Consider the following 22,556-nt stretch of genomic DNA (forward strand, 5'->3'; position numbering starts at 1 on the left):
AATTGAAAATGTACTGGTTTTCATTAGGGATCAACCGATTATCGGTTTGGCCGATATTATCGGCCGATATTCACGATTTTGGACGTTATCGATATCGGCAATAACCTCCGTCCTGCCGCCGGAGCCAGAAGTAGCACGGACCCCGGGAACAGGTAATTATAAAACCGGGGATGGGGGAGGCAATGGGGCGGCGGCGGTGGTGGTTGGACTATGGAGGACCCCAGGACAGACAGGGGGAGAGAAGCGGGCGGCGGTGGTCTCTGGCCCCGCAAAAGCCGCTGCAGTTCATTGATTTAAGCGCCCGCTTTTATCTGCAGCAGCTTCTGCGGGGTAGGTATGTAAAGTCGATAATTTAAGATTTTCCTAGTATAATGTCGGAAAATAAGGATTTTTATAAAGACAGGAGGCGAATATCACTTGCATTATCCTTCTTTATTATGCCCAATAGCAGAAAGAAAGAATGTAGAATACATGCTAACATGGAAGCAAAAAGATGCAGGTCACCTAGCAACATGACCACACCCCTTCCACTAACCCAACCAATCATAACTGAACTTGCTCCATAAAAACCCTGTGCAGCTCCGCCTCATCCTCTTTCTTGATAGATCAGCACCGTCGAGACTGCAACAGGCACTGGCACTGAACCATAATCAATCTCCCCCAGAACCCGGGAGACTCAACGTAGTCAACGAAATTAAGATCATCCACCTTTCACTTGACGATCCGTCGTCTCAATATCCTAAGGAAAAGAAAACAAAGACACCATAACAGGGATGGGAATAAGGGAGGGATGATATTCGCCTCCTGTCTTTATAAAATCCATATTTTCCGACATTATACTAGGAAAATCTTAAATTTTATGGCAGACAGGAGGCTCATATCAATTGCAAGTTCAAAGCATACTTAATACAATATACACAATTCATAAAATTGACATAGACGCATGAGATTCCGGACGAAAATAAAAAGTCCGAAAAGTATTTTCCGATGACCAATCCGCCGCTTTCAAAATATCAGCAAGCGAACCGCCAGCCTGAGCTACTTTCGTAGCCATAGCCCCTCTAGTCGAGTGTGCGGGAAAACAAAGAAATATCCACTCCCGCTAATGCCATGACCTGTCTAATCCACCGAGATAAAGTCGATGAAGAGACTGGAAAAAACGGGGCGCAAAAGGATATCAGTAACTGCGAAAACCGTGACGACCGAAGCTCGGCAGTCCTAGTTTCATATGTCTTAAGACATCGTACCACACAAAGCTTTGGGTGTGACACAAAATAAGGATAAAAAACCTTACGGAGATTAGTCTTGGTACGTCTGGCAATAGAAAACAAAACTCCTTGAGGAGAAAATTCACGTCTAGAAATGTCTAAATCCCTAACGTCCGAGACGCGCTTAATAGACACTAAACACAATAACATAGTTAATTTATACGATAACATTTTCAATGACAAAACATCGTTGTCCTCCCACGATGAAAACATGTCCAGGACCAAAGACACGTCCCAGGTCCTAGTATAGCGTGGACCCGGTGGTCGTTTAAACCTCACACCTTTCATGAGACGAGAAACAAATGGATGTCGCCCTACCACCACACCGTCCACCGGAACATGATTAGCCGAAATGGCAGACCTATACACATTAAGAGTCCTATAAGCCTTCCCAGCTTCAAAAGCTTCCGATAGGAAATTTAGGATTCCAGGCATAGCGGCATGAACGGGATCCACTTGCCGTTGTGAGCACCAATGAACCCATAATCCCCAGGCTGATCGGTAAGCCGATCTGGTACCTGGAGCCCATGCCTCACACATGAGGTCTCTAGCTGATTATGAAATGTCTCTATCAAGTTCGGGAGACCCGAAATCAGCCATGCCACCAAAGGTAATTGTTCTGACAGAACTAAGGGATGATATTCCCATGCTGGTCCCTGAAGTATCGAGGGAAACCTGGGGCAAATCCTTGGATAATCTATGGTCATCCCCAATACCTGGGGAAACCAAGACTGGGTCGGCCACCACGGGGTAATCAACACCATTGTCGCCCTCTGAACTTCTGTTTGCCATAACGCTCTGGGGATCACAGCAAACGGGGGAAATGCGTATAACGTCCCCTAAGGCCATACTTGACGGAATGCGTCCATCGCCTCCACTTCCGGATCCTGTCTCCAACTGGAGAACCGAGGCAACTGGCGATTGAGCCGTGACGCAAATAAATCCATCACCATTGGCCTCCATAAAGTTCTGATGGCTCGAAAGACCGCAGTATGTAACTGCCAATCGCTGCTGTCCATGAGGTGCCTGGAATTCCAGTCGGCCACCGAATTGGACACCCCCGGCAGATATTCCGCCTGCAGAACTATGTTCCTTTCCAGGCAAAAAAAGCCAGAATGTCTTCGCAAGGTCCGTTAGCATCTGCGATTTCGTGCCTCCCATGCGATTGATGTATTGCACTGCCGTGATATTGTCCATCCGCAGCAGGATGCAACACTCTCTCATGTGAGATGCAAAGCTCTTCAGTGCGAACGAACCCGCCATAAGCTCCAGGCAGTTAATGTGCAATAGTCTGTTGGAGACCATTTTCCTCCCATGGTAGACGAGCCGCAACGGGCCCCCCAACCCGTGAGGCTGGCGTCCGACTCTATAATTAGATCCGGCTTGGAATTGAAGATCGTCCTTCCGTTCCAATCCTGAACATGTCGAAGCCTCCACAACAGTTCGTTGCGAGCATCTGGCGACAACGGAACTCGGTCTGCATATGTCAGACCCTCTGCTAGGTGTCTGATTTTCAATCTCTGTAACGCCCGATAATGCAAGGGCGCTGGGAAGATTGCCTGTACTGAGGCTGACAACAGTCCCACGATTCGAGCCACAGCTCGTAGAGAGACCCTGTGAGTGCGAAGCAAGACCCTTATTTCCTTGTGCAGTAACACAAGTTTTTTGTTTGGCAAACTCGGTGTCGCCGAGCGAGTGTCCACCACGAACCCCAAAAACTCCATGTGTTGGGCAGGTGTCAACACAGATTTTTTTTCTCGTTGACTAGAAAACCCAGTTCCAATAGGAGTCTAACCGTCCACCCCACATGGAATAATGGTTGTTGCCTTGAACTGGCCATGATCAATATATCGTCGAGATATATGATCAAGCGAACACCCCGACTCCGTAAGACCGCCATGGCTGGTTTTAGGAGTTTGGTGAAACACCATGGGGCAGATGAAAGTCCGAACGGGAGACATGTAAACTCCCACTTTTGATTTTTCCATAGAAACTGGAGAAATGGACGGGAAGAAGGGTGAATCGGTACCGTGAGGTACGCGTCCTTCAAATCTATTTTGGCAAGCCAATCCTCCAGGAGAAGCAAATCTCCTCCATTTTGAAATGGCGGTAACAAACGCATTTGTTTAAGTATTTCAGATTTATGACCGGTCTGTGCCCGCCATCCTTCTTCTTTACCAAGAAGAGATTGCTGAGGAACCCCAGTTTGTTCAGAGGTACCGGCACTATAGCGTGTTTTGCATATAGATCTGCCACTTCTGCTTGAATCAACTCAGTGTCTGAGACCGAAAAATGGATTGCCTGCGGCCACTTTAGCTGTACTGGTGGGAACAAAAACTCTATGACATAACCTCCCACAGTCTGCAATATCCATGGATCTGCCGCAATCCGGGTCCAGGCGTGGGTAAAAAACCTTAGCCTGCCCCCTACCGGTGCAGTCGGATGGGTCGGATACAACTGACCTACCTGTCCCTCTGCCTCTAGGGAAGCCATGGGATGCTCCTCTGTCCCTCCAAGTCGGCCTCTGGGTGGGAAGAAGGGGTTGGTGACCACTAGTGCAGCAACGGGTTGTCATTGAGTTCTCTCCTGCACATACTGAACTGGTCTGGTGTAGGGTCTGACATATTGACCACGGCCGGAAGTGCGACCCTTGCCCCTTCCAGCCCTACTGAAAACCTTGAGGTTTTTCTTCAAAGATGAAGAACCCGAAGGTACGTCCAACTCCCCATCATCAGCCTCACCCCTACTGCTGAGGGAGGCGGCATCCGAATAATCAGGGATAAAATCTGAATCTTCATCGGATTCATCCACAAAGGAGTCTGGTTGAAACCACTTGGTAGAGTGGGTAGCCCGGTTATCAACGTCCTCCTGGGCGGAGGGTCTAACACCCGCAAGCGGGTTGCTGCCCGTAATCTTAGGGTCAGCAGAGATATTTTGGCAATCTCCTGAAGTCAGCCGATTTGCAGGAGAGGTCGAGAGATCGGAGCAGTGATGCCTCTTCCAGTCCGATTTGCCGGGTCGGGAGGAGCCAGAGGCCCTTTCCTGTTCCAGCCGAACCGCTGTCAGAACCGCCTGTGAAACCACTGAGTCCGGTAGGGAGGCGGCAATGGCTAGAGACACCGTTTTGGTAATGGACTCATTCAATGTTGCCATAGCTGAAGCTATAGCTGACTGGACCGAAACGTTCACCAAATTGGGAACCTGTTCTGCAGGCATATAGCCTGGGTCCTGTGTAGCACTGGGGCCATCCCCCAAGGTCATTTCTATCTTATCCACAGACATGATGTGAGCAACTAAATAAGTGCTAGGAGAGATGGAGTTAATGCAACACACGGGGCTGTGGAGGAAAGAAAAATATATATATATTCCAGTAAGTACACTGGAAGATAAAATAGATATAAACACAATGTAAAGCACCTCCAGGGACTTACACTGCGTCCCCGGAGCAACTATGTGAAAACAGTCACCAAGTGCTTGATAAAACTGTCAGTCTGTGCTGGAGTCTAAGCTTGAGCACAAACAAACCTAACAAGTCCTAACCCCCCGGAAACTCCCGCAGTGGCACACTAGGCCCGTCACTGCAAGACAGGAGGGAAAGGACGTAGAGGACCTGCGAGGCTAGAGGGGCTTCTCCGCATCTGTGCAACAGAAATGGCACAGAGAGGAGAAGAAGGGAGGAGACCTGACATCAGCAACAATGGCGGAAAGCCCGCCAGTGATGCCGCCACAGGTAAGGGGTGAAAGAGATTATACACAGGGCGCGAATGCCACCAGAAAAAGAAACAGAAAGACAGAAGAACTAAGTAGCGTAGAGTAGAGGAGGGGCCGGAGACAGAAGAAACAGAAAGTGGGGAATACAGGAAACAACTACCCAATCCGGGAGAATAAACCCCCCAGAGAGGCTAGGGGAATGACAGGATACTGTCACAGTCTAGAAGCAATCCCACAATGGGAAGATCACTAAAAAACCAAATCCTCTCACACAAAGTAAAAGGTACTTATCTGCACTGCTACTGAGCAGAAAGAAAGAGGATGAGGCGGAGCTGCACAGGGTTTTTATGGAGCAAGTTCGGTTATGATTGGTTGGGTTAGTGGAAGGGGTGCGGTCATGTTGCTAGATGACCTGCATCTTTTTTCTTCCATGTTAGCATGTATTCTACATTCTTTCTTTCTGCTATTGGGCATAATAAAGAAGGATAATGCAGCTGATATGAGCCTCCTTTCTGCCATAAAATTTATACCGAAATATCGGTATAAGTGATCGGCTATCGGCCTGAAAGGTCACAGATTATCGGTATCGGCCCTAAAAAAACGATATCGGTCGATCCCTAGCTTCAACTCAAGGAGAAGATGGCAAAGCGATTTTTTCATAAGTGGACATTGTTCCTGACCAAGTATTATCCCGCCTCAGAACTTAAATCTATAGTTTGCCCCTTTGCATCCACACAGTGGTACACTATGGCAGCTTTAGCGGGATCTTTGGGAGCATTGAAGATTCCCTGATTCTCTATGCAGTATTTTTGCTACTTACCGCCGACTCTCTTATTTCCACCCAATGGCACTTCTAGAATTCTGCTGGGAGAGCATTTTCGGATGGACTCTGGTCGTTGGCTGCTTGTATGTCTGTCTTGTCAGTTGGTCTTGTCTGTTTCCCCGGCCCATAGGGCTGGTTTTAGTTATTTCTTGGTTACTTAGCTTATATGACTTTATTCATTAGTCAAACAGTTCCGGACACTTATAGACAGTCTTCTTATTTAGACAGATGCATCGAAACTGGTTATACTATACTGTCTCTGTTCTTTCCACCGCTTATTCTAATACGGTATTGCTGGAAGGCCTGTGCGCTTTTTCCTGACATTTTTAAGGCAATGCTGTTTGGCTTATAATGTTTATGCCTTGTATCTTTGTTACTTGATTTTTATTCAATAAAAGTAAATTGTCTTAAAAAAAATAAAAAGACACCTGTCCACACACACAATCAAACGGACTCCAACCTCTCCACAATGGCCAAGGCCAGAGAGCTGTCTAAGGACATCAGGGATAAAATTGTAGACCTGTACAAGGCTGGGATTGGCTACAGGATAATAGGCAAGCAGCTTGGTGAGAAGACAACTGTTGGCGCAATTATTAGAAAAGGATAGAAGTTCAAGATCACTGTCAATCTCTCTCGGTATGGGGCTCCGTGCAAGATCTCACCTCGTGGGGAATTAATGATTGGAAGGTGAGGGATCACCCCAGAACTATACAACAGGACCTGGTCAATTACCTGTAGAGAGCTGGAACCATAGTCTCCAAGAGAACCATTAGTAACACACTACAACGTCATGGATTAAAATCCAAGGTCCCCCTGCTCAAGCCAGCACATGTCCAGGCCCGTCCATGCGAATGACCATCTGGATGATCCACAGGAGAAATGGGAGAAGGTCATGTGGTCTGATGAGACACAAAATAGAGCTTTTTGGTCTAAATTCCACTTGCCGTATTTGGAGGAAAAAGGATGAGTACAACCCCAAGAACACCATCCCAACCGTGTAGCATAAAGGAGGAAAAAATCACTCTCTTTGGGGCTGCTTTTCTGCATAGGGGACAAGACGACTGCACCGTTTTGAGGGAGGATGGATGGGTCCATGTATCGTGAGATCTTGGCCAACAACCTCCTTCCCGCAGTAAGAGCATTGAACATGGGTCGTGGCTGAGTCTTCCAGCATGACAACGACCCGATCCACAGAGCCAGGGCAACTAAGGAGTGGCTCCATAAGAAGCATCTCAAGGTCCTGGAGTGGCCTAGCCAGTCTCCAGACCTGAACCAAATAGAAAATATTTGGAGGGAGCTGAAAGTCTGTATTGCCCAACGACAGCCCCAAAATCTGAAGGATTAGGAGAAGCTCTGTATGGAGGATTGGGCCAAAATCCCTGCTGCAGTGTGTGCAAACCTGGTCAAGAACTACAGGAAACGTTTGATCTCTGTAATTGCAAACAAATGTTTCTCTACCAAATATTAAGTTATGCTTAAGTTATGTATCAAATATTATGCCATGCAATAAAATGCAAATACATTTTTTAAAAATCATAAAAGATTTTCTGGATTTTTGTTTTAGATTCCTTCTCTCACAGTTGAAGAGTACCTATGATAAAAATTACAGACCTCTACATGCTTTGTAAGTAGGAAAACCTGTAAAATCGGCATTGTATCAAATACTTGTTCTCCCCACTGTATATAAGGTCCAGGGGTGTGGAAAAAAAAAAAAAAAAAAAACTACTTGTCCAAGGGACTAAAATGGAGCACAATCTACTTGTCCCTCATGACACGTCACTTGTCCTGGTACAACTCAAAGTTATTTAAACCAAAATAGCAAGTAAAGGTCTTTATTAGTTTATTTAGTATTTGCACTTTAGTTTTTTCCTCCTTTTTTGCGGGACCAGAACCCTTTAATTTTTCCATAACAAATGTTCCGAAATTATTTGTGATGTTAAAAAAAAAAAAAAAAAAAAAAAGGTGGTTTTGCAAATTTGGGGGTTTTCTTTTTTTTAACGCCATTTACCTTGTGGTCAAACATGTTATTGTGATACTTTAGGTCGGCCTAATTACAGCAATACCAAATTTGTTTCATTTCTGTCGTGTGTTACTAATTTTAAAAAAATTATAAACTTTTTAGTATTTTTATTTTTTTATTTTTTTTTATTGCCATTTTCTGACCCCTATAACATTTTTATTTTTCTGTATACTGAGCTGTATGAGGGATCATTTTTTCCCCTATTATCTGCTGTTTCTATCTGTACCATTTTGGTATTGATCAGACTTTTTGATCGCGATCCACCCCCACTAGACCTCCAGTGATGGTTATAAGTAGAGATGAGCAAATTTACAGTAAATTCGATTCGTCACGAACTTCTCGGCTCGGCAGTTGATGCCTTATCCTGCATAAATTAGTTCAGCTTTCAGGTGCTCCCGTGGGCTGGAAAAGGTGGATACAGTCCTAGGAGACTCTTTCCTAGGAATGTATCCACCTTTTCGGCCCACTGGAGCACCTGAAAGCTGAACTAATTTATGCAGGATAAGGCATCAACTGCCGAGCCGAGAAGTTCGTGACGCATCGAATTTACTGTAAATTCGTTCATCTCTAGTTATAAGATCCCTTTAGATCACAGCTGTCAAAGCTGACGGTGGCCATCTAAAGGGTTAATAGTCGCTCCATACACCCTGAGCACCGGCATCTCAAAATTAGAGTTAGGGTGTGAGGTGCGAACTGTGTCCGTTCTGCACCTCACACCGGCCCAGCTTGCCCGTTGCAGGGCTAAACGCATGAAATATGTACCTGTCCGGCGCCCGGAACTTCATGTCCTGGGCGTTGGGTGATAGGATTTCCACATCCCTGAGATCATTGGGAGGAATGTATCATAGTTGGTGTAGGTGAACGAATTTTGTCCATCTTTATTTTGTGTGCTTCATGTGTGTACTTTTGTGCAGGTGCACATGTCCCAAAATTTTACTTCATTAATCCATTTTCTGTGGTTTATCTATAGATTAAATGTATTTTTACATTTTTCTAAGGCACCAAAAAGCTAAGCCATGTCTTGTCTGGTGTATATTTGAAACTTTTTGGAGTTTAAATTTGACAAACAGTTGCTACCCACCTGACTTCTGCAAAAAGCTAACCATGCCACCCTGTGTTCGTTGTTTTCTGGAATGGGTCTCAAAGCATTGGGCAAAAATAATTGTAATTTTTATTTATTTTTTCCACAAAAAAAATTGTAAACCCAATAATAAATTCTCTCCATTGAACCTAAAATGTTTTCCAGCAATACTGAGTGATCCTATACACCACTTACTGGTCACTGGGGTTGTAAATTTGCACGTCATTTGCATTCATGCAATGGGCGTGAGGGGTTCTACTGGGCTCAGTTTTCAATACCTGATTTACAAAACCACAAAGAAAAGTATATACATTTTTTTCTTTAAAGGGGTTATCCACGTTTTAATAACTTTTTAACTACCATGCCTGTGATGGCAAGTTAGGTCTTTAGAGGGAAATTTATCAAAATCTATGCAAAGGAATAGTTGCACATTTTTTAAAAGGCCTCTGAAAAACAAAAGAAGCCATCTGATTGGTCGCTATGGGTCTCTGCGCCAATTTTCCTCTACGCCGGTTTTGAAAAATCTCCCCCCCCCCCCCCCCCCTAGTGCTTTACTTGCCTTCCATATGAGGGGTGGATTGAACCCTTTTCTAATTGTCCCCCCAAGTTCAGCATTCCTCCGGTGTGTATGACTGTTGTCTTGAGCCTCTCCCAGGATCCTGTTTAGCTCGAGACAACAGCCATTCACAGGGGGCTTGGTTTCTTGTTGTCTTCCCTGACAAGCCAGCCCTCAGATTACATGAGCGATCCAGCTGTATGTACCACAGGGCCAACATTCAAAACGTCCCCTACTGTCACAGCTCAGCAGTCTGCAGACAGCTGGTGGTGCACTGAAAATCACAAAAAAAGGGGTCGACAGTGGAGAAAAAACTCTCCACTTCCGTCTACAACTATCACGCCTATAGCCACAGATTTTGCAGCTGTTATGGTCTGGGGGAATTCCCTAATCATGTTCCAATGAGCGGGTGCGTTCACACTGCGGAATCTCCACTTGCTGAATTCAGCGAGCGGAGATTCCGTTTGGCAGCCGCGGCTGAAAATACTTCGGCGCTAGGGCCGCGGGGCACTGAGCTGTCACCATTGACGGCTATGCAGTGCTCGCAGAATCCGCGCAAAGAATGAACATGTTCTTTCTTTGCGCGGAACAGTTTCAGCTGCGGAATTGTCTGCCGCTGAAATTCCGCAGTGTGAACAGGTGTCGTGGAGACCCGTTCGCACTAATGTTAAGTTCACACCGCGGAATTCCGTAGTGTGAATGTACCCTTAAGAGGGGAAATGCTGGGTCATATACCCAAATACATCTCCCTCCAAACACAAATATCATTAGATTTTGTGACAACCTCTTAAAATGAAGTTTTGACAAAACAAACACACATTAATGGATTGCATATACTTTTGGCAGGGCACAGGTTAAACAGGTCTGAAAAATAATGTCTGATCTTGTGTACACATCCATTAATCATTTTTCAGGATATCCCTGATGAATCCCTTTAGGAGGAGAGATTTGCATTGAAAAGACATGTTTGGCCCCCACCACTTCTCCCCTGGGATGTGAGGGTGGTATTTGTCTGTGAAAGCCATCTCTACCGCAGGCATGTCATCAGACGCTGCCAGCAGCAGCCCACACAGCAGTCCTTTCAGTAGGTTCATTGCACTTTTGAATTGTGATATTTGGGGATATCCCTGCCATACGCACATTTTGCTCTTCCTCTTGCCTTGCCATTAATAATATCAGCTAAAAATAATGTCACAGCCTACAGGGAAATATGGATTTCCCTATCGCACTTGTCAAAAACAACTAATATCGGTGGACATCGGGACTTCAAATAATAGATCTATTTACAGATGCATCTCCCTCTTTCATGAATTATTGATGTGTTTTGTGAGGTTTTCTCTATCCTTTGCCAAATGCTTGGTTTAGGTGATATATTTATGGAGACAGTATTTAAATGCAGCCCCACACCTGTAGGAGGATGTCTAGATCAGAACATTTACAGTATACCATTTATTTATATTTCTAACAACTTTGTGCTTCTGCTAAATCATAGGATAATGGGCCTTAACCCCTTAAGGACCGGAGGTTTTTCCGTTTTTGCATTTTCGTTTTTTGCTCCTTGCCTTTAAAAAATCATAACTCTTTCAAATTTACACCTAAAAATCCATATGATGGCTTATTTTTTGCGCCACCAATTCTACTTTGTAATGACGTCAGTCATTTTGCCCAAAAATCTATGGTGAAGCGGGAAAAAAAATCATTGTGCGACAAAATTGAAAAAAAAAACGCTGTTTTGTAACTTTTGGGGGCTTCCGTTTCTACGTAGTACATTTTTCGGTAAAAATGACACCTGATATGTATTCTGTAGGTCCATACGATTAAAATGATACCCTACTTATATAGGTTTGATTTTGTCGGACTTTTGGAAAAAATCATAACTACATGCAGGAAAATTAATACGTTTAAAATTGTCATCTTCTGACCCCTATAACTTTTTTATTTTTCCGTGTATGGGGCGGTATGAGGGCTCATTTTTTGCGCCGTGATCTGAAGTTTTTAACGGTACCATTTTTGCATTGATAGGACTTATTGATCACTTTTTATTCATTTTTAAATGATATAAAAAGTGACCAAAAATGCACTATTTTGGACTTTGGAATTTTTTTGCGCGCACGCCATTGACCGAGCGGTTTAATTAATGATATATTTTTATAATTCGGACATTTCCGCACGCGGTGATACCACATATGTTTATTTTTATTTTTATTTACACTGTGTTTTTTTTTTTTATTGGAAAAGGGGGGTGATTCAAACTTTTAATAGGGGAGGAGTTAAATGATCTTTATTCACTTTTTTTTTTCACTTTTTTTTTGCAGTGTTATAGGTCCCATAGGGACCTATAACACTGCACACACTGATCTTTTACATTGATCACTGGTTTCTCATAAGAAACCAGTGATCAACGATTCTGCCGCATGGCTGCTCATGCCTGGATCTCAGGCACTGAGCAGTCATTCGGCGATCGGACAGCGAGGAGGCAGGAAGGGGCCCTCCCGCTGTCCTGTCAGCTGTTCGGGATGCCGCGATTAGCCACGGCTATCCCGAACAGCCCGACTGAGCTAGCCGGGAACTTTCACTTTCACTTTTAGCCGCGCGGCTCAGCTTTGAGCGCGCGGCTAAAGGGTTAATAGCGCGCGGCGCCGCGATCGGCGCTGCGCGCTATTAGAGGCGGGTCCCGGCTTCACTATGACGCCGGGCCCGCCATGATATGACGCGGGGTTACTGTGTAACCCCGCGTTATATCAGAAGAGCAGGACCAATGACGTACCGGTACGTCATTGGTCCTTAAGGGGTTAAATGTACATGTTATATATGTTACATAGAGCAGTAGATTCCTTATATACTCGAGTATAAGCCGAGGACCCTAATTTCACCCCAAAAACCCAGGAAAAAAAGTTATTGACTCGACTATAAGCCTAGGGTGAGAAGTACATCATCCCCCCCCCATGTCATCATCCAGACCCCGTCATCATCCCCCACCCCCCCTTCATCATCACCGCCTTGACGACGACGTACAGGGACGTTCATGCGCAGGCTGCAAATGAACGTCCCTGTGCGTCGTTGTCAAGGCAACGTCACTAGTCCGGGGCAGGCCCAGAGCGTGGAGAAGAGGCCCCCCCCCCCCGGTGAAAATGGACAGCCCGAAACGACTAACCCTCCCCACCGGACGGTCCCTGCAGCACTGATGGCCCGGACCAGCTCACCCTTCCTTCCCACCGAGGGGAGGCAAGTAGAAAACTAAAGGGGGGGGGGGGGGGTCTGGATGATGACGAAGGCTGCAGTGGTCTTCAACCTGCGTACCTCCAGAGGTTTCAAAACTACAACTCCCAGCATGCTGGGAGTTGTAGTTTTGCAACATCTGAAGGTCCGCAGGTTGAAGACCACTGAGAAGGGATTGACAGGCCGAGAGTTCACCCGAGAATAAGCCAAGGGGGGGGGGGGGGGGTTTCAGCACGAAAAATCATGCTGAAAAACTCGGCTTATACTCGAGTATATACGGTATGACTAAATGTCATAAAACTGCAGCAAAAGGAGGTGGCACAAGGCTTCTCTATGGACACACTGCAAAGGTTATAAAGTAGTGGTATTGTCAAGACTAAAAAGTTATAAAATGTGCAACCTTGTAGCAGTATTCTACCAGTCATTGATCATAAGAGACACCATTTTTTTATGAGAAGGATATCACGAATCTTCTTTTGGGTTATACAATACTGCATTGTATTTCACATCTGGAAACCAATTTTGGGCTATCAGATTGTTAAAGGTGTATTACATCCACAAACCTAATCACCTATACATTGGAACCCCCACAGATCACCAGAACCCCTGTCTGTCATGCCCAAAAAAACTCCTACGCATCAAACCCTCAGCAAACACCATGTGTGGATGTACTCTTGAACTTTGCCTGTGCTGCAGACCGTTTTCACAGAAGTAATAATAGGCAGCACAGCTTTATCTATAGTTACAGTAGTCTCAGGTTTAAAAATGTAATGGACTCATTTTGCACTTATTTTAATGTTCTACAGAATTCAGGAAGCAAAATGATAAATATAGAGATTCTAATTTTAGCATAGTGAGGCCTTAGGTAAAGATATTACTTTTGACATGTTGCCCAGGAATGTCAAAAGTTTTGATCACATAGGCGCTCACTAGAGATGAGTGAACTTACAGTAAATTCGATTCGTCACGAACTTCTCGGCTCGGCAGTTGATGCCTTATCCTGCATAAATTAGTTCAGCTTTCAGGTGCTCCGTGGGCTGGAAAAGGTGAAAAGGTGGATACAGTCCTAGGAGACTCTTTCCTAGGACTGTATCCACCTTTTCCAGCCCACCGGAGCACCTGAAAGCTGAACTCATTTATGCAGGATAAGGCATCAACTGCCAAGCCGAGAAGTTTGTGACGAATCGAATTGACTGTAAGTTCGCTCATCTCTAGTGCTCACTCCTGAGATCGCCACCATCCCCAAGGCATCAGAAGCACTTCCATGAGAGGGGTTATCCTAGGTATGTGTGTGTGTGTGTATATATATATATACACATATATATATAATCAAGCCTTTAGAGAGGCAGCTAGCAGACCTCGGAATGAGCTCCTAACTCCAGAGTACATAATGAATGCCCCTGATACCTCGCCACCAGCAAGAATAATTGGTACTTTCGATAATTCTTAGTTCCCATACGGAATATCATCACCAAACACTGGGATATACTCAAGATAGACCCTGATTTACAGGATATAATTGTAAACTTGCCTATAGGTGAGGACACAGTCTTTGTGACATGCGGGTTCAAAGCCATCTACATCAGACTGACTCCACCACCCAGACCTGGTTAGGCCGGTTGGCACCCACTAAGGGATGCCATAAATGTGGACATTGTTGGGCATGCCAGTATGTCACCAGAACTAATACGATACCTCATCAAATTGAACCTATTTCCTTTAAGCATTTTATTAACTGCTCCACTAAGGCAGTTATATATATATATATATATATATATATATATATATATATATATATATATATTGCATTCTGTACATGTCCACTTCTGTACGTAGGAAAAACCAGCAGGGAATTCAAGAGGAGAATATTGAAGCATATTGGTGATATTAGGAACTCCTGGGGTACTCCTATTGCTAACCATATGAACAGTGTACATGGGGGAGTTCTCACCAATATTTCCTTCATTTGCATTGACAGAGGGTATATGTCTGAGAGAAGGGGGACCTCAATAGATTACTCCTACAAAAAGAATGTCGCTGGATCCACAGACTGGACACAGTGGCCCCTCGGAGCCTAAATGAGCAATTACAATTTGAGTCAGGTTGCACAGTAGCCGCACAACCAGATGACCAAGTTAGGTAGTGAGGGACGGCTGTAGTCAGCCGATAGGATTCAGTGGTCATCTTTACAATAAGGTCCATCAGGTCTTATATAGGAGGTTCCAGCACTTTTTAGGGTGGCCTAGGCATCAGGGTCCAGTTATAGGGTCCCCTAGGGAGGGATCAGTGCCCCTTAGAGCCATGCCCACAGCCCCCACCTTTTTACTAGCCCCCCTCCCCATAGGGTGACAGCTACTTGTGCCTCCGGTGCCCCAGACCCTAATAGGCCACTCTCTCTCCCCTATCTCCTCCTTGTTATAGGGCTCTGTATTAAATAAAAATTATATCCCTTTGTGTATAAGTCAAGCCATGACACACTATATGTTGTGAAACACCTTGTATCTCACACATATTACATCTCTACGTTGGCAGTTTTGGGGCTCATTCCACACTGGCCAGAAGTTGTGCAACCTCCATATCTACTTCCCTGGAACTCTGTTGTTACACACCATAAATGTAAACCCCGCACTTGGTGTTACATGCACTCATGCTGGAGTCACACCATAGTGACCACCATATATTGTATTTCAGATAGAAAAAAATCATACCATTTACTTATTGTTTGATCGTCTTCAGCGCATACTCACCTGCCATATTGCGCTATAAATCCTATCAACACTCCGCTCTATACCGCCAACGTTATTTTGGGCAGGTCCACATGAAAATAATCACACGCTGTTTTCTGTTCTGTCTAGCCACTATTTAGGGATACAATCACTTTATCACGAGTGTTACGTATAGTTTTTAACCCCTTAAGGACGCAGGACGTAAATGTATGTCCTGGTGCGGTGGTACTTAACGCACCAGGACGTACATGTACGTCCTGTGCATAACCGCGGGCATCGGAGCGATGCCCGTGTCATGCGCAGCTGACCCGCCGGCAATGAATTAAAAGGATAGGGGATAAGATGTCAGATCGCCGCGGTCCCGCTGCTGGGGAGCCCTGGGATCCCCGCTGCGGCACCGCGCTCTCATTACAGCACAGAGCGAGTTCGCTCTGCACGTAATGACGGGCAATACAGGGGCCGGAGCATCGTTACGTCACGGCTCCGCCCCTCTTGGTCCCCTCCCATAGACTTGCATTAAGGGGACATCCCCCGTATCGCCCGTCATTACGCACAGAGCGAACTCGCTCTGTGCTGTAATGAGAGCGCGGTGCCGCAGCGGGGATCCCGGGGCTCCCCAGCAGCGGGACCGTGGCGATCTTACATCTTATCCCCTATACTTTGGATAGGGGATAAGATGTCTAGGGGCGGAGTACCCCTTTAAGGGGATAAGGGCCTATAAACTTCTGTCATGCTAATTTTAAAGATTACAGTTAGAGAGGTTATCCACAATACATTTAGTAATGTTCTCCTGGCATTTACCAAACCCAGACTCACCCATCATACTGTCGGATAGAGAAGCGCAATTTGTCACGCCAGAGAATACGTTTCCACAGCTCCAGAGTCCAGTGGCGGTGTACATCCACAATACTCGGCTTTGTACTTGGAAGTGTTAGGCATGCATGCAGCTGCTCAGCCATGGATACCCACTTCATGAAGTTCCCAGCGGGGCACCATTTTTGTGCCGATTCTAATGACTGATACGGTTTGGACTCTGCAGAGTGCTGATGGCTTTTGTGCACCTCAGCAACCCTGCTCTGTAACTTTACGCAGACAGACATTTCATAGCTGCATTACTGTGGTTCCTAAACACTTGCTCTTCTCAATAATACTACTGACAGGTGAAGGAGGAGGAGGAAGATCTAGGAGGGAAGACAGTTTAGGAGCTGACTTGTTGAAGCTATTACAGTACAACACTGGAATTCAGTGAGCTAACCAATTCTTGCACACACATCTGTAAAGACAACTGCATTGGTAGGGGCTGGATGTTATGTAGCTGTAGCAATAGAACTGAATTAAAGGGGTATTCCAGGAAAAAAGTTTTTTTTTATATATCAACTGGCTCCAGAAAGTTAAACAAGATTTGTAAATTACTTCTGTTAAACAATCTTAATCATTTCAGTACTTTAGAGCTTCTGAAGTTAAGGTTGTTCTTTTCTAACCATCAAACAATGAAGCTTTATTGATCGATCAATAAGACCAAAAATGTCAGCATGTAATAATACAAACAGTAGGTCCAAGGACCTCATAAAAACAGTAACAGACATGTCAAAAAGGAAAAGGAAAAATAACACCATTAAGGCAGATTCTCACAGGCAAAATACAAAGAGTAAAAATAGCCATACAAAACAGAAACCACTCATAAGCCCTTCCCCCAATACACAACCTTGGGTAGAAGAGGGGAAGGTACAGACTGTATATGAAACTTGAATCGCACCTGACGCCACAAGGAAAGGGCATGCAATGTGTCCTGTGCAGAGGAAGGCAGTAAGGACGCAATAGGACACGTAGTCCACATCAAGGAGGGTAACGAGTGTGGTGACACCATTGCTCCCTCCAGGTCAACAAGGTTGTTATTTTCTGTCTATGTGCTCTATGATGACACGTGTCTCGGGAAACGCCCAGTTTAGAAGAGGTTTGCTATGGGGATTTGCTTCTAAACTGGGCGGTTGTCATCAGAGAGCCCTTAGACAGAAAAGAAAAACCTTAACTTCAGAAGCTCATAAGTACTGAAAGGATTAAAAAAAATTAATAGAAGTAATTTATAAATCTGTGCTTGTAGTAAGCAGAAAAGAAACAGCGTTCGGCACAGCCAACCATGCAGCCTGATATTCGCTCTTGATGGAACAGGTGTGTATGTATGTCGCTGCTTTTGGGGTGCTCAGCCAGGACAGAGTCATTTATCAAACATTTGAGAGAGCATAGAAAATAAGCGGCACTCACCCCAGACAGCTGGCGGCAACTTCTTTATTTCTTAGGCGTGCAGTAAAACATGCAGGTGCAGGAAGACAAGGACGCCGGGGAATCCGGCTGACTGGTCACAGCCGTACCGTGCTTCCGCACTTCGTCAGACCATCATCATAAATCTGTTTAACTTTCTGGAGCCAGTTGATATATAAAAAAAAGTTTTTTCCTGGAATACCCCTTTAAATGGTTAAGGTGGGTTCCAATAGTTTTGTAAATATACTATATGTTTGAAAAGGTTTTGACAAGATGTGTCAGAGCCTAAGCCATAATGATATCCACACTATGATCCAGCCTATGATGTCCACATATTTCTCATGTGTAGGTTTGCAGTAAGACTGACTGAATCATCATGCAAAAAATAAAAAGGAACCCTCACTGATCAGCAATTTGTAGGAGGAAAAGTTATTGTTCACCTGTTTTAATAGGGGAGCACATTTACGCTAATATGAAATATCTTAAGGAACACTCCAGGCAAAACTAATACAGTGATCCCTCAACTTACAATGGCCTTAACATACAATAGTTTCAACATACAATGGACTTTTCTGGACCATTGTTAAGTTGAAACCAGACTCAACATACAATGCTATGGACAGTCCAGATCTGTGAAACGTGTCAATGAACTGACCAATCAGAATGGGCATTCACTGGTAAAACTCCTGTATTACTGAAGCGTATGCACTGCCTGGTGTCTGGTAGCGCCCCCTACAGTACATGGAGGTATTACATTTTCTGTACTACTCTTTACCTGGGCCAGGATTAGCTGCTCTTTTGGACACCAGGTGAGGGTGGCTCCACGTTACTTTTTTAGGACAAAGAAGAAGAAGCTCCTGTCCTCTACATAGACCAATGCTTCCCAAGCAGGGTGCCCCCAGCTGTTGCAAAACTACAACTCCCAGCATGCCCGGACAGCCTTTGGCTGTCCGGGCATGCTGGGAGTTGTAGTTTTGCAACAGCTGGAGGCTCCTTGCTTGGGAAACACTGACATAGAAAGTGATTACAGCTCCCAGCAGATCTTTCTTACTTTTATATGTAAGGATTTGCTTTATCTATATTAGTTATCTACTTATTTTTCTTTAATCCTCACTTTTTCCTATTTTTAGATGACATTTTGGTGCCTTTAGAACCAATTACCAGGTTTCCATAGAGTTCTGGTCTCAACATACAATGGTTGTCCCAGAACCAATTAATATTGTAACTTGAGGGAACACTGTGTGCGGGTCCTGAGGAGGTGGGGCACATGTAAATACTAAAGAGTGTCATTCTACACCTCCTCAGACCTAAATGAGCAAAACACAGTGCATCACTTTTGCCTGGATTGTTTCTTTAAACAATTTGTCTTGGTTTCTTTCTACTTATATAAATGTATCAAGCTATTTTCTGTCCTCTTTGGAAAGCACAGTGGTTTTGTCTGAACTTCACAAAGACGATTGTTGTATGTAATGTTATAGCTTACATGCCAACTTTCCTGATTTGTGTGGGAGGCTTCTTCATTTGCCTTCTCTCTCCTGACTCCTAAATCTCCCAGTGGAATGGCACACAGCTGGAGACTTGAAACCAATTCAATTACCTGATCAAGTGTAGCGGCAGCTAGTACTAATTCATAGCTTAAAGGGGTACTCCAGTGGAAAAGTTTTTTTAATTTTTTTTTCATCAACTAATGCGAAAAAGTTAAACAGATTTGTAAATTACTTCTATTAGATTAAGATTAAAATCTTAAAGGGGTTATCCTGGAAAAAAAATAGGATAGGGGATAAGATGTCAGATCGCCGCGGTCCCGCTGCTGGGGAGCCCCGGGATCTCCGCTGCGGCACCGCGCTATCATTACAGCACAGAGCGAGTTCGCTCTGCAAGTAATGACGGGCAATACAGGGGCCGGAGCATCGTTACGTCACGGCTCCACCCCTCGCGACGTCACGGCCCGCCCCATTCAATACAAGTCCATGGGAGGTCTATGGGTCGTCACGCCTTTAAGGGGACGGACCGTGATGTCACGAGGGGCGGAGCCATGACGTCACGCTGCTCCTTCCCCTGTATCGCCCGTCATTACGCACAGAGAGAACTCACTCTGTGCTGTATTGATAGTGGGGGGCCGCAGGGGGGATCCCGGGGCTCCCCAGCAGCGGGACCGCAGCGATCTGACATCTTATCCCCTATCCTTTGGATAGGGGATAAAATGTCTAGGGGCGGAATACCCCTTTAAATAGATATGTAAATTACTTCTATTAAAAAATCTTAATCCTTTCAGTGAGCTTCTGAAGTTGAGTTGTTCTTTTCTAAGTGCTCTCTGATGACACCTGTCTCGGGAACCGCCCAGTTTAGAAGCAAATCCCCATAGCAAGCCTCTTCTAAATTGGGCGTTTCCCGAGACAGGTGTCATCAGAGAACACTTAGACAGAAAAGAACAACTCAAATTCTGAAGCTCATAAGTACCGAAAGGATTAAGATTATTTAATAGAAGTAATTTACAAATCTGTTTAACTTTCTGGAGCCAGTTGATATATATAAAAAAAAATTTTTTTCCTGCATAACCCCTTTAATCCTTCCAGTACTTATTAGCGGCTGTATACTACAGAGGAAATTCTTTTCCTTTTGGATTTCTTTTCTGTCACGACCACAGTACTCTCTGATGACACCGCTGTCCATGTCAGGAACTTTCCAGAGCAGGAGAAAATCCCCATAGCAAACATAGGCTGCGCTGGACAGTTTCTGACAGGGAGAGAGGTGTCAGCAGAGAGCACTGTAGTCAGTCTCTATGAGCTACTTACTCTCCGCTCCTCCAAGTTGTTTAGCATTTTCCTTAGAGGGAGATGAAATAACAGTGGTGCACTATATGACTCTTCACCTCATAGAATGCATAAGCCCTGTTTATGAATAAGAGCAGGTGAGACATTACCTTCTATTACTACCTATTACATCCGCTTAGTACTTTGAGAAGTGTTGTAAGACTTTGATAAATGAGTTGCGTTAGGTGTGTGTATGAATCTGTGCCTACATAAAGGGAATCTGTGCATAGACAAAACACTGTCAATCACTGGCGAGTGGGCGGCAGGTGGCAGCAGCTCATGAATATCACAGTCTACAGAGAGCATGCCTACTGTGTAGTCCCAGCTAACAAACATTGTTTTTACCAAAATGATGGCACTGAGAACACAAGTTTCTGACTTGTGTCCCTGTCACCAGGTTAAGTTGCCATTTAGATATGGTGGGATCATTATTGTGACAATTTATTTAACCCCTTAACGACCACCAACATATATTTATGTTTGTGGCCGGCTCCTGGTATGTGAAGTGTGCTCAGGAGCTGAGCGAGCTTTGTATCTGCGGGGTCCCGGTTGCTATCAGCAGCCAGGACCCGCGGCTAATACCAGATATTGCCGATCGGGCTGATGTCTGGTATTAACCCTTTAGACGCCGCGATCAAAGTTTTTCACAGCATCCAGGGATGTGGAAATTGTATCGCCCGACGCTCGGGACATTCAGTTCCGGGTGCCGGGCAGGTGAATTCTTCAGGCATTTAGCCCTGCTTCAGTAAAGCAGGGCTAAATGCCTGAGGAATTTACATATAATGGGGCAATCATTCTCGCCCCGTCACTAAACTCCTGGAGACTGCAGCTGTATGCTGCAGCCTACAGCGAGCCGCGCATGATGTCGGCATCCCAGCGTAGACTAGGGATCGACCGATATCAGTTTTTTAGGGCCGATACCGATAATCGGTGGAGGTTAGGGCAGATAGCCGATAACTTATACCGATATTCCGGTATAAGTTATCGGCTATTTATCCCCCCTCGACACCGCTGCAGATCATTGATTTAAAGCGGGAGCTTTAAATCCGTGCACTGCAGTGGCTTTTGCGGTGCCATAGGCCGCCGCCGCCGCCGCCACCCGCTTCTCTCCCCCTACCTGTCTGGGTGGTCCGGGCCATCCTTCTTTCCTGTAGTGTCCGGCGGCATTCTGGGTGGAGGGTGAACCGGTCCGGGCTGTCCTTCTTCTCCGGGGTCATCTTCTCCACTCCGGGCAGGCTCCGGCCTAGTACGCTGCATAGACGCCGCTGCGCAGTGACGCCCGTGCGTAGTGACGCACCTGACGTCACGGCGTAGCGGCGTCTATGCAGCGTACTAGGCCGGAGCCTGCCCGGAGTGGAGAAGATGACCCCCGGAGAAGGACAGCCCGGACCGGTTCACCCTCCACCCGGAATGCCGCCGGACACTACAGGAAGGAAGGAAGGATGCATGGGCCCGTACCAACCCCTTTATAGGGAAGTTTAATTTTTGTTATTGACTCGGAGGGTGGGGGAGGGGCCCGACCGGTATAGCGGTATGGGCAAAAATCCATACCGGTATACCGCCCAGCACTACGGTGGTAGGGTGCGACGCGGTGCCGGGGGCGGGGCATTATCGGCTTATCGGCAAGGTAATTGCTGATACCGATAATGCCCAAAATTGTGATTATCGGCCGATAATATCGGCCATACCGATAATCGGTCGATCCCTAGCGTAGACGCATGTGACAGAGAATGCGGTACAGCAACATAGACGCCAACCCCCTGAGCCTGCTGGAGCGCACGTGGGGACGAAGGACAGGAAAAACCAGGGGGAGGGGGTTCAGTGAATCAGTGAATGATGGAGGGGAGGGTGTAATATAATGGCACAAGGGGAGGGTGTAATATAATTGCACGGGGGGGCTGAAATATAATGGCACGGGGGGGCTGAAATATAATGGCACGGTGGGGCTGAAATATAATGGCACGGGGGGGCTGAAATATAATGGCACGGGGGGGCCGAAATATAATGGCACAGGTGGGGGGCTGAAATATAATGGCACGGGGGGGCTGAAATATAATGGCACAGGGGGGGGGCTGAAATA

The 22,556-nt window shown here is 45.6% G+C and overlaps 1 protein-coding gene across 3 annotated transcripts in view; it reads left to right on the plus strand.

Annotated features, from left to right (window-relative positions):
- KIF18A (kinesin family member 18A) overlaps window positions 1-22,556 on the plus strand; it is a 141,620-nt gene that overhangs the window by 9,542 nt on the left and 109,522 nt on the right. Inside the window, exon 3 of one of the 3 annotated variants that reach the window (XM_056526678.1) lies at window positions 7,367-7,426. The exons of the other annotated variants lie outside the window; for them this stretch is intronic. The gene's annotated coding sequence lies outside the window, so the exon portion shown is untranslated. The remainder of the gene's footprint in view (window positions 1-7,366; window positions 7,427-22,556) is intronic. 3 annotated transcript variants of the gene reach the window in all.

Source organism: Hyla sarda, chromosome 6 (genome assembly GCF_029499605.1).
Source record: "Hyla sarda isolate aHylSar1 chromosome 6, aHylSar1.hap1, whole genome shotgun sequence".
Lineage (NCBI taxonomy): Eukaryota > Metazoa > Chordata > Amphibia > Anura > Hylidae > Hyla > Hyla sarda.